This window comes from Humulus lupulus, chromosome 5, assembly GCF_963169125.1.
Source record: "Humulus lupulus chromosome 5, drHumLupu1.1, whole genome shotgun sequence".
Classification (NCBI taxonomy): Eukaryota; Viridiplantae; Streptophyta; class Magnoliopsida; order Rosales; family Cannabaceae; genus Humulus; species Humulus lupulus.
In genome coordinates this window covers 241,546,115-241,562,870 of record NC_084797.1, presented here as the reverse complement: position 1 = coordinate 241,562,870, position 16,756 = coordinate 241,546,115, and positions in this window count along the sequence as shown.

The following is a 16,756-nucleotide window of genomic DNA, read 5'->3' as shown; positions in this document are numbered from 1 at the left end:
TTAAAAAGATCGTCAGGGCCTTGTAAGCATCGTCTCTCCAGCATCGGCCGCTCTCCCAGGCCTAACAGACTTTGGGAGACCTAGGTGACTCTTCGAGGCCCTTGCAACAGTCACGTGGCGACACGTGTGTCGCTATTCTTGAAGCAGGCCAAGGATAAACGTCCCCGGGGTACATCAAATGGTCCGGGCTGGGTAACCTGCCCCAGCCACGGCCTTCCCGTGAGCCTCCTGGCCCTGGCAGAAATTGGGGAGGCAACTCGGCAAGAACCGCGAGGGTGGTGCAACCCTCCCCCCGGCTAGCCCGGATGAAGGCTTGGGGGGTAAATGTTATCCCCATTTTCCTGTCAGGGTTTTGGGCCCTCGCCCCGGCCCGTGGTCAGAGGGACCGGTTCGGTATTTGGGCCTGGTCCGAGGACTACGGACTGGGCCTGTGTAGAAGGGTCCGGGACGTTCCTCCGGGTTCATGTTCAGCTTGAACGGTCCCGGCACTGTCCGGAGTGCCCCGGACCATCGCGGCCATTGCGTCCCTGTCCCGTGCTCGGAATGGTCCGGGCCCAAAGTAAACGAAGCGGGCCAAAGGTAAATGAACCTGGGCCGTTTCATCCCCAGGCTACGGGTCAGGCGTCCAGGATACTGAAACCGCCTCATTTCGCGTGGGCATTGTCCCCCCACTTTTCACCTGCAGAAAGGGTCACCTTGGGATTATCTGCTGGCGTGTCAGGACTGCGCAGCCAAGTACTCTGACCGGTCTTGTCCCCTGAATCGGCCTCGTGATTCGAAGTGGTCAGAGCCAAAGTGTTGTTTTTTCGGGAGAATGCTTGGGCCTCAGGGCAACTAATTGGGCCTGAGCTGGTTCGGGTTTGGTGTACTGTATATCTTTTTAGCTTGGGCCTCCACTAGGAAGGCCCCTTGTATACATTCCCCAGATGGGTCCGGGTCGGGCCCGGCCCAAACCTGATGTCCCCCTCGACCTATAAATATGAGTTGTAATGCAACGTAGAAAAAGGGAGAGAAGGCAGAAACTCTGCTCAAATACAGTTAAACAACTCCATTGTAAAAGCTTATCCTAGCTCTAATACAGACTTATATACAGACTCGTGGACTAAGGCTAGTTAACGCCCTAACCACGTAAAAATCTTGTGTCGATCTTCCATTTTCATTATTATTATCAGTAAACATCCTTCCTTAAGATAGTTGCCGAAAATCTCGGTTAACAAGAACATTACTGGGAATTAAAGGGTAATGGGATATGATTTATTAGCATTTGAGAGTATTGGGAATAACGAGAATTGGAGGGGATTAATTATGATTAAAGAGATAGGGAAGAAATGACGGTTTTGCCCTTGGTGGCTGTTTAGGGTTTTACTTAAGCCTGGGGGTATTTTATTCTTTTTACCTAAGGATAGATATAACCATTTGAAGGCTGTAGAAACTTGCAAAAAAACAGAGTGTCGTCATTTTCTTCTTCCGTTCATCTTTTCTTCCCCTTTTCTTTTTGCATTTTTTAGCTTCATTTGAGGAATCAAGCTAGGGTGTTAAGCTTTGATGGTCTAGGGTTGTGATCCACCATTGAAGAGGGTTCCACACTGAGCTTGAGGTAAGTTTCTAGCTATTAGAACTCTTGTTTTCTGCTCTGTTTTCATTTGGTTTTCAGCTTGAATTCTAGATTGGATAGTTGAGAATTGATGGGAGTTTTTGGCAAAAATTGATTGGGTTATGATGCCTAGGACTTGTAAAGTGGATATTTGGGTTCATTTGGGAGTTTGGATGGAGTTTGGGATCAAGATTTTAAGGTTGGAAGTGGAGAAATCAAAGGAAGGAAAAACCAGGGCAGTTCAGCCTAGTCTTAGCGCTACAGCGCTAGCCAGGGAAAACTTCCCTGCTTGTAGCGCTATGGCGCTAGAGAGGGGGGGGGGGGGGGGGGGGGGCAGCGCTACCCTGTTCTTCTTGGTTCCTATATTGGGCATTTTTTAGGGTTTTTGGCTCGGGGTTTCAATTCCTAAGGCTCGGGATCGAATCTACTAATCGTTTGGGTATGATTCGAGGTCCCGAGAGTGAGATTTAGGTCAAAAACCTTTCATTGTTGATTTTCATTAATGGGAGTTATATTTGGTTATGACTAGGTGACCGCTAAGGAATCAAATGATTGATAGTTCCCAAGGGTTGCTTTTTTAACTTGTTTCTCGCTCGAACCAGAGGTAAGAAAATTGCACCCCTTATATGACATGCATGGTTATTAATGAGGCATGTTGAGTGATGTATATGTTGACATTGATTGCATATCAAATGCTTAGCAAAACTTGCTTACTTGTGAATGGCACTGGCTCATTTGTCAGAATCAGCAATGGTGTCGGTATTAACTGTGAATGTATGACTCATTAGTCAAGTTCGGCAGTAGTACTAGGCACTGGTCGTATGGTATTAGCTTATGAGTCAAGAACGGTATTAGCGTGTTTAGCACAAGCTGAAAAGATTAGATTTAATCGACATAAGCATTATCATCCTGAGCATGAAATGCTTGACCGACCTTCAGTTCAATGAAAAACAGAAGCACTTGTCTAGTCTAATGGCTAGTTACTTAGAGCCAGGGCAAGAAGGCCCAGGTGACTGCATCGTCACATGGCTAAGGGTGCGTAGCCCAAGTTAGTGACTCACTCATCAGTCACTTATCTGATTCAAGTTTGTGACTCCATAGTCACTCATCTGGCTTAAGTTAATGACTTACTCATCAGTCACTCATCTGGTTTAAGTTAGTGATTTACTCATCAGTCATTCATCTGATTAGGGCTACACACCCCAGCATGATTATCAGAATCTCGATATTATCTGATTAGGGCTATAAGCCCCAACATGGTTACCAGAACCTTGAAGTGATATTCAGCCATCTGTTTAGGGCTATAAGCTCTGTATGATTATCATAATCTTCATCTGATATTGTATACGTGCAGTAATGAGTTTTCTTGCTGAGCCTTGATCCACGGGTGTTATGTGGTGCAGGCAAAGGGAAAGAAAAGCTCACCCAGCCTTGAGTGGAGAGCTTAGGTGGCGATGTGTACATATGCGGCCGCTTGACCACCATGACTAAGGTGTTTCTCAAAGGAACTTGGGGTTAACCCTATTTTTGCTGCTTAGGTTGGAGGATTGTAATATTTACACTGTAATGACCGTTTTGGATTGTAAATAAAATTTAAACGCTTTTATGAGCCCGTGTACAGTTTTATGTCTTAACATAAAATATATCATTTCCTTTTGATCGAGTTTTTCACCTTAGCTTATTAATAACACCTAGATGCACGTTTATAACCAAATGACTCGATTAGAGAGTTAAGCACAGGTCAAAGTTCACAGTAACGGTCTTGGAGTAACCAGGGCGTTACAAACACAGTCTTCCTCACCAAGCCTTTGATCAACCTAGAACTAGTGTGGGCTGGTTCTCAACACATGAGATAGACATCTAGAAAAGAAGAAGATAGTGAGTGGCCAAGAAAGAATTAGACTGTCTAGGTTTTCACTTACTCCAATAAATCAACTGATACTAACTTATGATAATCCTAGATATCATGTTCTCTATATAAGCAACTTAATATACTTTATTTAAATTAATTAAAAGTAAGAAACAAAAAATAAAATCCCCACAAATGGACTTGGTCTCAATCTCTTTGTTTTGAATTTAAATCTCAATTGGACTTAAATTCAAAACTATCTTATTTATTTATTTTTTAATTAATTAATTATATCCTTATTCAAATTAACTAATTATAATTTGAAACTTGATTTAATATTATTTATTTTTATTGATACCAATTTATCAATATTAATAAACTTACCTAAAGATTCTCTTTTATTCTCTAAATCTCATATGCAATGTCTCAAAGTCCCTAATGTGGCTTAATGCCTGGATTAGGGGGCCAAGAGAGCCATAATTGATTTAATATGCAATTACGTGAGTTAGATTATTATATGATGATAATTGCATGCATGTGGGCCCACTTCTTATTAGAATGGTATTTTCGTAATTTTGATATGTTAAGAGCATAATTGTATATTTGTGTGCATGTTTGTGATTTATGGGTGAGACTACATTATTAAGTGGATGTGTTTGAGCTATTCAGTGTGAGACAATATTAGGATGCAAGTTAGTGGTTTTGTCATAACGGGATTAATTATCGGGCTCGGGGTGAGTCTGGGGGTAATTTGATGCTTAGTACATTACCGGGAATGAACGGGTAATGAGATATGATTTAATAATTATTTGAGGAAATTGGGAGTAACGGGAATTGGAGGATGTTAATTATGATTAACGAGATAAATGGGAAATGACAATTTTGCCCTTGTTAGCTTTGAAGGATTAATTTGGCCCTAGGGGCATTTTGGTCTTTTGACCATGGGATATGCTTAAGGTTAGGATGGTTGTAGAAGGTTAAGGCAAAAATAGAGTAGCTTTCTTCCTCTCTCGATCACATTTTGTTCTCTCTCTCTCTCTCTCTCGGGTTGAGATTTTGAACCAAACTTGAGGATTCAAGCTTGAGGATTAAGGCTTGTGAGCTTATGATCTTACTTCAGCCATTGAAGGGGATTCAGTTCAAGTTTGAGGTAAGGAATTCTAAGACTATACCCCTGGGTTTGCTCTGTTTTTCAGTTGGGTTATAGCTTGAGATTTTGATATTAGAGTTGGTTATGTGATGGTGTTTTAAGTGTTTTTAAGCTTAGGTTTTGTTGATAAACTGGTAGAAATGTGGTGGTGTTGATTTGTGGTGAATTTGGGAATGATTTGATGAAGGTGTGGCTGAGTTTGATTTGAGAAATATGCAAGGGAGCTAGGTTCGCAGGGTCAAGTCATGACCGAGTTCGTGCAAGTCGCGACTTGAACCCATTCCAGAGCCTCCCCTGGTTGTTGTCTAGAAGGCACGCCGTGACCCTCTGGCTCAAGTCGCGGCCCGCCCCTGGCACCCCGGACAAGGGCTGTAACGCCCCATGTCACTATGGCTGTTTCCTGGAATGATGACTGGCCCTACAAACCAACACGAGTTCTTTCCAGCGTGCTTTGTCCTCACTCACACGCTTCCTGGGAAAACTTCCTAGGAGGTCACCCATCTTGAGATTACTCCAGGTCAAGCACGCTTAACTTTAGAGTTCTCAAGTGATGGGTGACCGAAAAGAAGATGCATCTTGTTGGCATAGGTAGTACCCATCAATCCATTTAAGTCATTTTCAATTGTGTAGTCCCATACCTACACAGTCTTATAATCATCACACTTGACCTTCCCCAGGCGGTGTGGGATTGCACAGCTTTACCCGGTCTTTCCCCTTACGAATCACAGGATTCTGACTGTCACAAGGGCTCTCTGTCTTGGGGACGCGCCGCGGCCCCTGGGGTGCAGGTCGCTTCCCGCCCCTCCCTTTTGTGCCAGGATGGTTTTTTAAGAGTTTTAAGTGTGTGTTTTCATTTCTTAAGGCTCGGGATTGAATCTACTAACCGTTTTAGTAGGATTTACGGTCCCGGGTGTGGGGTTTTAGACCATAAACCATTTATTATTTATTTTATTAATGGAATTTCATACTTGGTTATGATTAGGTGACCGCTAAGAGACTTAAGGACCGATCGTTCTCAATGGTTGTTCTTTTTTTATTTCACGCTCGAACCAGAGGTAATAAAGTTGCACCCAGTATGTGACATGCATGGTTATTGTTGAGGCATGTTGAGTGCTCTAAATATGGACATTGATTGCATTGTAATGCCTAGCAGTTTTGCTTATTTGTGCATGGCACTGACTTATTAGTTAGAAACGACATTGGTGTTAGTATTGGTCGTGAAGTATTGACTTATCAGTCATGATTGGTAGTAGTACTGAGCACTGGTCGTATGGTGTTGGCTTATGAGTCAAGAGCGGCGTTAATGTGTTTAACGCTGACCGAAATGATTAGATATAATCAACATGAGCATTAAATGCTTGACCGACCTATAGGTCAAAGAAAACTAAAGCGTCGGTCTAGTCTAAAAGCTAGTTACTTAGAGCCAGGGAAAAAAGGCTCAGGTGACTGATGCGTCACATAGCTTAGGGTGAAAAGCCCCAGAGAGTGACTCATTAGTCACCTACCTAGAGTGTGACTCATTAGTTACCTAGCGAGAGAGTGACTCATTAGTCACTTAACCAGAGAGTGACTCATTAGTCACGTACCCAGAGTGTGACTCGTTAGTCACCTATGCAGAGTGTGACTCATTAGTCACCATCTGATTAGGGCTGCAAGCCCCATAATAATTTATTTATATTGTATACATGCAGTAATGAGTTTTCTTGCTGAGTCTTGGCTCACGAGTGCTATGTGGTGCAGGTAAAGGGAAATTCAAGCTCACCCAGCCTTGAGTGGAGAGCTTAGGTGGCGATGTGTACATATGTGACTGCTTGACCACCACATCCAAGGTGTTTCTCAGAGGAACTAGGGGTTAACCCTATTTTTGCCGCTTAGATCGATGGGTCATAACTTTTACACTGTAATGACCATTTTGGATTGTAAATAATTTTGTAAATGCTTTTATGGCCCCATATATAGTTTAACTTTTTAAATAATATATATCCATTTATTTTGACCGAGATTTTCACCCTGGCCTATTAATAACACCTAGAAGCACGTTTATAATCTAATGACTCGTTTAGCGAGTCAAACACTATTTAAAGTCCACAGTAACGGTCTTGGAGTAACCAGGGCGTTACATCACATCTCTGTAAAATTCACCAAAATTGACTAGTCAGCTTTAAAAATCCTAATTGATAATTAAATCAATTAATTGAGACAATCGAGATGATTTACTCAAAGGTTATGCGGGGACCATGGATCCATGAATACAAGCTACAATAAATTTCCGTGAGTTTATTTATTAAATAAATTATCTCACAATTTATTAATTCCTCATGACTCCACTATAGATTCAGAATTGAACTTTTGAATTCATAGAACGTATTTTTCTAACCACAAATATGTTACCCACTGTTATAACCATTACAGTCAATCAATCCTTTATCGATGACTTACTAACGAGTCAGGTGCAAATTACCGTTTTACTCCTAATTTGTATTTTATCCTTAACTCCCATTAAGTCCCTTGTAAATGATAAATCCGTGAACTTAATCACAAATATGAGCGATCAATCATTTACGCTTTTAGATTAAGCTATTAAGGAAGTCATCTTTTCACCTATCATACATAAGTTATAGATTTCATATCTATGATTAATACTCTCACTCAATTACACTACTAAATCTCTAAGATGTAAGTATGGACTAGACCGTAGGGTAAGCTGGTAACGAACAAGTCAAAAGATTTAAATAATATAATTAGCAGAATATTATCACTTAGAATTAAGAACAACTTGACCTATGGTCAACGTTGTGACATTGATTAGATTTAATAACAATGATACTTATTTATCTATCATAAATATCGGTCCTAGTCCAATGTACCCATATACATCTGATCTTATTTACTTGGTCAATGCCTTGGATAAGACATCACACCCCGAATGTGTAAGTAGATCATATCGTAGATTACCAAATCAGTAAAAATCCAATGCACAGACTTAATCTTAGGACTCGTTCTTTTGAACATATAATTACAATTATAATCCACTGTGACCTAGTCACTATAATTGTAACTATTTATATGTTTGAGATTTTATAAATGTTTGTATTATTTCCAATAATTATGTAATAAAATAAGCAAGCAACATGGTTGTCAAACTAAATCATTTCTTCTTTTATTGACAATATAAAATAGCGTTACATGTCCATCGTGGTTTTATAAAGACATAAAACCCAACATTTTATTACGTTTTTTAGTAACAGTTTCAGCAAAATGTTTTGGCATGCAAAAATCAATACTACTAGTGTTATCCCCAAAAAATGGAGATTCATGACGTGGCAATAGAGGTGACAAGTGGCAATACATGGTCCGTAAAAGACACATTAATAAGTCAATAAATGTATTGGCTCCTCAGAGTTGTGATAAAGTGACTTGGCTTAGGAGTAGCTTCAGTAAGCCATGTTAGACCAGTGTGCCATGTTAGATGAGAGACATGGCATGCTAGACCAGAGTGCCATGTTAGACGAGAGATATGGCATGCTAGACCAGAGTGCCATGTTAGATGAGAGATATGGCATGCTAGACCAGAGTGCCATGTTAGACGAGAGACATGGCATGCTAGACCAGAGTGCCATGTTAGACGAGAGACATGGCATGCTAGACCAGAGTGCCATGTTAGATGAGAGATATGGCATGCTAGACCAGAGTGCCATGTTAGACGAGAGACATGGCATGCTAGACCAGAGTGCCATGTTAGACCAGAGGAGTGCGTGTCCCACCAGCCAAGTGCGTGACTGTCCAATAGAGGTGTGTTCGACCAGATTGAAGGTGATATTCATCAACCAGGTAGAACAGACTACGTCAAGATTCCCATAAACGGCTTCAACAAGAATTTATTTTGACATACGCGAGAATCTCTCATTCTTCCCACAAATTGGGTGTTCTATTATATTTTGAATATTTTTGTAATTTAAATATAATGAAATATCCTGATTCTAGGGGAGAGCAGATGTATGATCCTAAGCCTATAAATACATGGCTTATGAGATCAGAAAGGGATTTTTGGGAAATTTTGGGTCTGAGTTTTTTAGAGAGAGAAAGTGCTTGCATCTGAAAGAATTCTTGTATTCTTGTAATCTGTACTGAAGAAACTCAGTTGGCTCAGTTCATCTGATCTTGAGTACAGATCTATAATCACAACTCTAAGTGGATTAGGCTATTACCAACATATTGGGGCTGAACCACTATAAAAATTGCGTATGTTATTTACTTTCTGTTCAAAATTGTCTGTGTCGTTTAATTTCTCTTGAAGGCTTTATCGTTTTTTACATTCTCACGTCGTTGGCCAAAAACGCGGTCAACATTTTGGTGCTTTCATTAAGAGCCTAAAGAGAAATACAGACGGTCCCTGAAGTGTAATGGCGCCTAAGAACACCAATGCGGCCTCCAAGAAGACAAGCTCCTCTAAAGAGCCTGCTAGATTAGAAGGTCCTAGCCCACAAGACCATGAGAATGAGCCTAGGGTCATGCTCGAGGACGTGACTCCAGAAGTTGAAGAGCTCCAAGAAGCCATGAGCGCCTTCCAGGAGGAGATGGCACAACTCCACGCCAGACAGGAGGCATTCGCTGAAGAGATGGCCAGGCAGAAAGCCGCGTTAGAGCAGCAAAGGCGCGATATGGAGGCCAGAAGCGAGGAGCTCAAACAACAACAGGAGGAGGTCAACCGGAGACATCGTGAAGTAGCACTTGCTTTAGAGGCAGCTACCCAGTTGGCCCAAGCCAATGCCCAAGCTGTAGCATGAGGAGCAGCCACCCCAGGAGCAAGGACCACAGAAGCTGGTCGTAAGAACAATGATAGACCAAGGAGGGGTGGTAATAACCCACCTGGTCGTGAGGAAGATGAAGTCCGATCGCACACTGCCTCAACACAAAGGGAGCACTCTAGAACCCCCTCCAGAAGCCACCGATCATAAACTTCAAAATCAGGAAGTCACCGATCAGATAGTAAGAAGACTCCACCTGGGCAGGAGCAAAATAGAGCTCCTCGAGATAAAAGGACTTCACAGTTCAAAGATGGGCATGGTCGTGATGAGGCTGATAGTCATCCCACTGACCAGTCAAAGGAAAAGGAGGGCCACAACCCACAAGGAGGAGAAAACTGCCCAGAGCGCGCCAAGAAGCCTCCACTGCACCCCGACCAGCAATGTAGCAGGAGAGAGGAAGTCCCGCGTAGTAAGCCCTCTGGGAAATCGAAGAGTACGGTGTTTAATTGGGTAGGAGAGCATGCTTCTCAGAAGGATCTAAGGGATGTTATCACCAACAAGAGGAGGACCGTCCCGGTCGAAGGGCAAAATCTGGACCGTCTTGCCAGTCAAGTAGAAATACTTGACGGTGGCGCGCCAGATGGTAATGCCCGACCAGGCGGTCAAGACCTTGGAACCTCATTAGTTGCACTAGCCATCCAAGCCCAGCTTGACATGCTAGCAGCTACAGTGCAAGGTTTGTCGAAACAACCTTCCGAGATAGATGCGATCGACCATCGGAGTGGCAGCCCATTTTGTGCTCGAATTAGAGCAGCCCAGCCACCAGCAAAGTACAAAGCACGGGTACTGCCAATTTATACAGAAAAGGCAGATCCCATCAGACATGTTGGGAAGTTTGAGGACCAGATGGAACTGCTTGGAGTAAGTGATGACTATCGGTGTAGAGTCTTCCCCACCACCTTGACGGATACTGCCCAGGAATGGTATTGGAAGTTTAAGCCAAACTCCATTACCTCTTGGGAGGCATTCAGGAAGGAGTTTTGTAGACAATTCAGCACTGCCCGGACTCCACCAGTTTATGCCAACCACTTGGCAGATATCAAACAAGGAAAAGATGAGTCTCTAAAGAACTATATATAGAGATTCATGAGAGAAGCCAATAGAGCAACTGCTGTAGGAGACGAGGGTAAAATGGTTGCCATATCCGCTGGGATAACTTATCGGAGTCCTCTATGGGACAGTATACATAGAAATCCAATTTCAACACTTCAACAATTTCTTGACCGGGCAGACAAATATATGAAATTGGATGATGCAATAGAGAAAGGGGAGAATGGCATAAACAATCCGGGCAGATCAACTGACTCTCCTAGTGATGGTGGAAAGAAACGTGGAAATAATGGGTCTGACCACCATGAGGAAAAGAAAGCAAAGTTGGATTCAAGTGAAAAGCCAACCAAGTATGAGCCTCAATTCACTAACTACACCACTCTCTCAACCAGCCGAGCAGAGATATATCTTACTAGTCATGAAGAGGTTCCCTACAAGAAGCCTCCACCCATCAGGAGAGAGATGAGGAAGAGAGACATGAACAAGTTTTTTCGTTGCCATAAAGATTATGGTCACGACACGAATAAATGCAACCACCTCAAGGACGAGATAGAATTTCTTCTCCGGTCGGGTAAGTTGAGGAAGTACCGGTCAGAGACACCCCAAGGAGAAGGAGGTAGCAGCAACTCTGGTCTCAAGCGACAAAGATCTCCACCTTTGCAGCCTGGACCTGTGGACTTTACCTTAGACACTATATGTGGAGGTCCACACTTGGCTGAGGAGAGCAACGAAGCAAAAGGAGAAGTATGCTGAGCAGGAGTGCTAGGATCAGGAACCACTGGAGTGGCGAGCACCAAAGGATATATTATTTTTAAATACCGCTTTCAGAGTGGTAGCTTTATTTCAAGTTGTTAGACTTGTTATTTAAGTTTGGTATATGAGCTGGTTATTTGCTAACCAGTCATTTTATTTTTGAACAATTTTGGTTGTTTAAAACTCGTTATTAGACATGTTTTGTCCATTTTAATTTACAAGTAATAAAAGAGACTACGTGCAGCGTGGTCGATTCTTGCTACAAATATGCATGTGTGTTAGTTATCCAAGCAGTGTTCAACTGGTCGGTAAAATCGGACAGTGTTCCACTGGTCGATACGTTCAAGTAGTGTTCAACTGCTCGAATATTTTCCATATATTCTATGTGTTTCACGAGTAATTAACTGCTCGAACAGATTCTGTCAAGTAGCAAGTGACTGAGAATCTTTCAACCCTCAATCACCTGGGGGGCACATGAGGTATATAATTTAACACAGGCAATAAGAGCACGAGTTAATATATCTGTTTTTAGGCTGACTTGTAAATTTTCGAAGTCCAAAAAGACCATTAAGCTAACTTGTTTGACAAAGCTTAAGTAACTTGGAATTTTGTTTAAAAATTTCAGGTTAGGAGCATAAATTCGTGTGACAATAAGCATGCTCATAAAATGTTAGAGCAATAAGAGTGTGAGAAAGTATACTTAGCATGGACTTATGAAATGTCTATAATTTCTAAGTTAGAAAACTAAGTACTCATGCGAAAATATAAGGCATACACCAGAGTGACTTTACTATTCACAAAAAACTTATAACTTTTTAAGTCTAGAGGAGACTTAAAATGTTTTAAGTTAACAAAGATAAGTAAAGTATAAATGCCAACAGCTCAGCTATACAAAAGTAAAGAGTAAACTACTAGCCCGATACAAGTTTAGCTGATCAAGTGCAAAGTTTTCCTGCTCAGGAGAGCAGATACAACTTCCCTGGTCGGCTAAGCATGTATCACCGATCAACTTCCCTGGAGTGAATCAAACAAATGCATGCAAAGTAAATACTACATAGTGAAAAAATGTCTTTGAGAGGAGAAGTCAAGTTTTCACCAAGATTTATTGAGAGAAATCAATCTCTCAAAATAATTATGGGAGATTCGAACAAGGTGTTTTGATGGTGTTCGGAGGGATAAGCCATGCTTAAATGGCTATGCCATGTGCCCAAAAAAATGCTTAAGAGTGCCTAAGGGTGCTTAAATTATTTGAAAAATGTGGTGTCCGAGCATACCTTGAGATGGCCGATCGGATGCATGTTGGTCCGAGGAGCATCTCGCTGACACTTGGGTCCGAGGGGGCTGTAGTGCGTCCGAGCGGCTGTGCCAGTCCGAGGAGCTGCTTTCGCACCTGTGTCCAAGAGGTTGCGCCTGGTCCAAAGAGAGGTGAGTGTCCGAGCGGATGGGGGACATTTTTTCCGAGCAGCTACTGTCCGAGCGGACCATGGCATTCGTCTGTGCAGCTGGTGTGCTAAGCCTTGGGCTGTGTCGAAGCATCTAAGGAGCCAAGGCATGGACGTCCAAGCGGCTGTGTCAATCCGAGGAGATGCGCTTGGTCCGAGGAGCCCGTGTGCGTTCGAGCCAAGGAAAGGCAGCATGGTCCAAGGGGTTCATATGACCATGACCGAGCCCATAGCCAAGGGATCGTTCGGATGCATTTGAAGAAATCACAAGACAAGTTCAGTCGTGGGGGTTTACGTGAAAGTCATCAACCGGATAGGAGCTTTTGGATGACCTCGAGAACATTTAGTTTGAAGGAAAGTTTATCATACGAAGAAAATCGTATAATAAACTTGGGGGGCAAATGTTATCCCCAAAAAATGGAGATTGATGACGTGGCAATAGAGGTGACAAGTGGCAGTACATGGTCCGTAAAAGACACATTAATAAGTCAATAAATGTATTGGCTCCTCAGAGTTGTGATAAAGTGACTTGGCTTAGGAGTAGCTTCAGTAAGCCATGTTAGACCAGAGATATGCCATGTTAGACCAGTGTGCCATGTTAGACGAGAGACATGGCATGCTAGACCAGAGTGCCATGTTAGACGAGAGATATGGCATGCTAGACCAGAGTGCCATGTTAGACGAGAGACATGGCATGCTAGACCAGAGTGCCATGTTAGACGAGAGACATGGCATGCTAGACCAGAGTGCCATGTTAGACGAGAGATATGGCATGCTAGACCAGAGTGCCATGTTAGACGAGAGACATGGCATGCTAGACCAGAGTGTCATGTTAGACGAGAGACATGGCATGCTAGACCAGAGTGCCATGTTAGACCAGTGGAGTGCGTGTCCCACCAGCCAAGTGCGTGACTGTCCAATAGAGGTGTGTTCGACCAGATTGAAGGTGATATTCATCAACCAGGTAGAACAGACTACGTCAAGATTCCCAGAAACGGCTTCAACAAGAATTGGTCTTGACATACGCGAGAATCTATCATTCTTCCCACAAATTGGGTGTTCTGTTACATTTTGAATATTTTTGTAATTTAAATATAATGAAATATCCCGATTCTAGGGGAGAGCAGATGTATGATCCTAAGCCTATAAATACATGGCTTATGAGATCAGAAAGAGATTTTTGGGAAATTTTGGGTCTGAGTTTTCTAGAGAGAGAAAGTGCTTGCATCTGAAAGAATTCTTGTATTCTTGTAATCTGTACTGAAGAAACTCAGTTGGCTCAGTTCATCTGATCTTGAGTACAGATCTATAATCACAACTCTAAGTGGATTAGGCTATTACCAACATATTGGGGCTGAACCACTATAAAAATTGCGTGTGTTATTTACTTTCTGTTCAAAATTGTCTGTATCGTTTAATTTCTCTTGAAGGCTTTATCGTTTTTGACGTTCTCACGTTGTTGGCCAAAAACGCGGTCAACAACTAGAAAATGGGGTTTTAACTTCAGAATTCTTACACATAATAATCCTTTGAAATAACACAAAACTAAAGTGAAAACTTTTACATGGTTTTTTACTACGGTTTTTGGTTTCCCGTTGCAAAGGGAAATAAGCTACTACTTTGTTTTTAATGAAAAAAAGAAGTCATGATTTAAAAGACGAGAGTCGTATTTGGTTAAGTAGAATGAGAGACTTTTAACTTCGGTTATTAGCTAATTCAAAACTAAAGTTAAAAAGTCTTACTCCACTTAAACCAAACGTAGCCCTTGACTACTTTTAACTTCGTTTATCATCAAATAACTGAAGTTAAAAGTCTTCAATATTACGCCCAACCCCTGACGCTTAAGGTCACTTCTCCAAGTTCACAATAGAGGCAAAAACACAGGACACCCATTTTCATTGTACGGGAGATGAGGGTTTTGAAATTTTCCACTTTTTTTTCTTTTATCATTTGCATCAATTTTTCTTGTTAATTAAAAACTGAAGTAGAATATTTGAACTAGTTTATTTTCATTTTCTAGAGAAATAAATGGATTGAGTTTGACCATGAGTTTAAGAGAGGGTCTGCTATGGATGATTTTGTTGGATTTTGAGTATTTAAGCATGTTCTCGAACTTCAAAATAGGAATAGACCACTACATTTTTGTTTGTATGATTTTATTAACATTATTTCGAATTTAATTGTAATTTTTTAATATATAATGTGTTGATTAACTATAGGTTCTGGGAGTGTCTAATCTTGATTTATAGGTGATTTTAAGAAGGGCAAATAACATTTTCCCCTGAATTATGGCTCTTGTAGAGTTTTGCCCCCGAAATTTTTAATGTGGTAAAAAACTCCCTTGAACTATAGAAATAGTTGAAAACGTGCCTATTTTGTGCATTCTGATAATTTTTTAAACGGTTTGCTAATGTGATAATAGGCAACATGCATAGTTGCATTACGAAGATCTATTTAACCAACCGAAGTTAGCTAAAATTGCGTTTATTAGTATTAAACATACAAATATTAGCTCTAAGAATACAAACACATATTCTCATAATTTATCATTAGACCACTATTTATACATGTATTCTATGCCTGGACTCTCAAATCGTGTTATATTAGCACTACACGTCAGTGCTACATCAACAAATTGTTTAAAAAAATGATCGAAATGCAAAATAAGGGGTACATTTTTAATGATTTCTATAGTTCGGGGGAAAAAAATTTCACGCAAAAAAGTTCAAGGGGAAAAACTGTACAAGGACCATAGTTCAAGGGGGAAAAAATGCTAATTGTCCTTTTAGGAATTAAATAATGTTTGTGTTAATTTTTTATATTATTCCAAATTAGTAGTTTTCTAATTTTTTTTATTCATTCTATTTTTTTTATAAAGTCTTATTATTTATGATAAATTTTCTCCTAACTCATGTTTGTTTGCCACTGTCTCAATTTGATTTTTGCTACTTATCTATGAGTTTATTTAAATGTTCTATATATTGCATTTCATGAGCTATATTTGTTTAATGGAAAGGCTTTGACTTTTGTTATTGAAATAGTATCTATAAATATTGGTAAAAATTTCTTGTGGTTTAAATTTAATCTTTATTTAATAAAGAGACTATATGTAAACTATATTTATACACTTCCTTTTCTTGCTCCAAATTTCTCAAAGTTGCACAAATTACTTGTTTGGTTGAACTTGTCATCATTTCAAATAAAATAAAAAATCTCTTGGTACAATTGTTGTGTAACTAAAAATGATATGTAATTATAATTTATAATAATTATATATATAACTAAGTTTGATTGTTTTTGTTTAAATAATAAATAAGATTAAGATTATTTATAAAGTCATTTTTTTAGTAGTGGTTGTTTTGGTAGTATTTTGTGGTGACTATGTTGAAGATCATTATTGGAGGTGAGTGAATTTATTAATCTTATTTATTATATTGCAATATTTACTTGTAGAATTCGAGTTAAATCATATTGGTTTGAGTGAAAATTAGTGAAGTAAGTTATCAAAAATTACATGTTGTCGTGATATAAAAAAGGAGTATTTTGTGTATTTGATTATTATGTTTATGTTGAATTTGTATGTTATTTTAAAATTGGGATATGTTATTTGTGTTTATGTTTTAACAAATAAAACTTTGCCCAAATTTTTTAGAATTTATTAATTTAGCATGTTTTTTTATATGTAATATTATTTTGTGCTATAGACCTTCAAACATAAAGTAGGTTTATTTTTTTTATAGCTTATTATTTTGATTGAAGATAAACTATGAAGTAATTAGTATTCTCATCAAATTTTATCTCATAATTTTATAGTTTGGTAGGACAAAGGAGTACAGTAAGATCAACAACCTTTCGCTAATATAACATGAATGATTAGCAAAGATTCACAACTTATATTTATTATTAGACCTATTTTGTTTATATGTAAATTTAGTTTTATAGTAAAATATTGTGTATGAATGCATAAAATATTCAGTTTTATAAACTTTTTTTAATTTTAAGTTTATAAAGTTTGTGAATTTTATTTATTTTCAGTATATATTAAATTTTATAAAAAATAAATTAAATAGAATTATAAACATTAAAATAATTATAAAATACCATTTAATA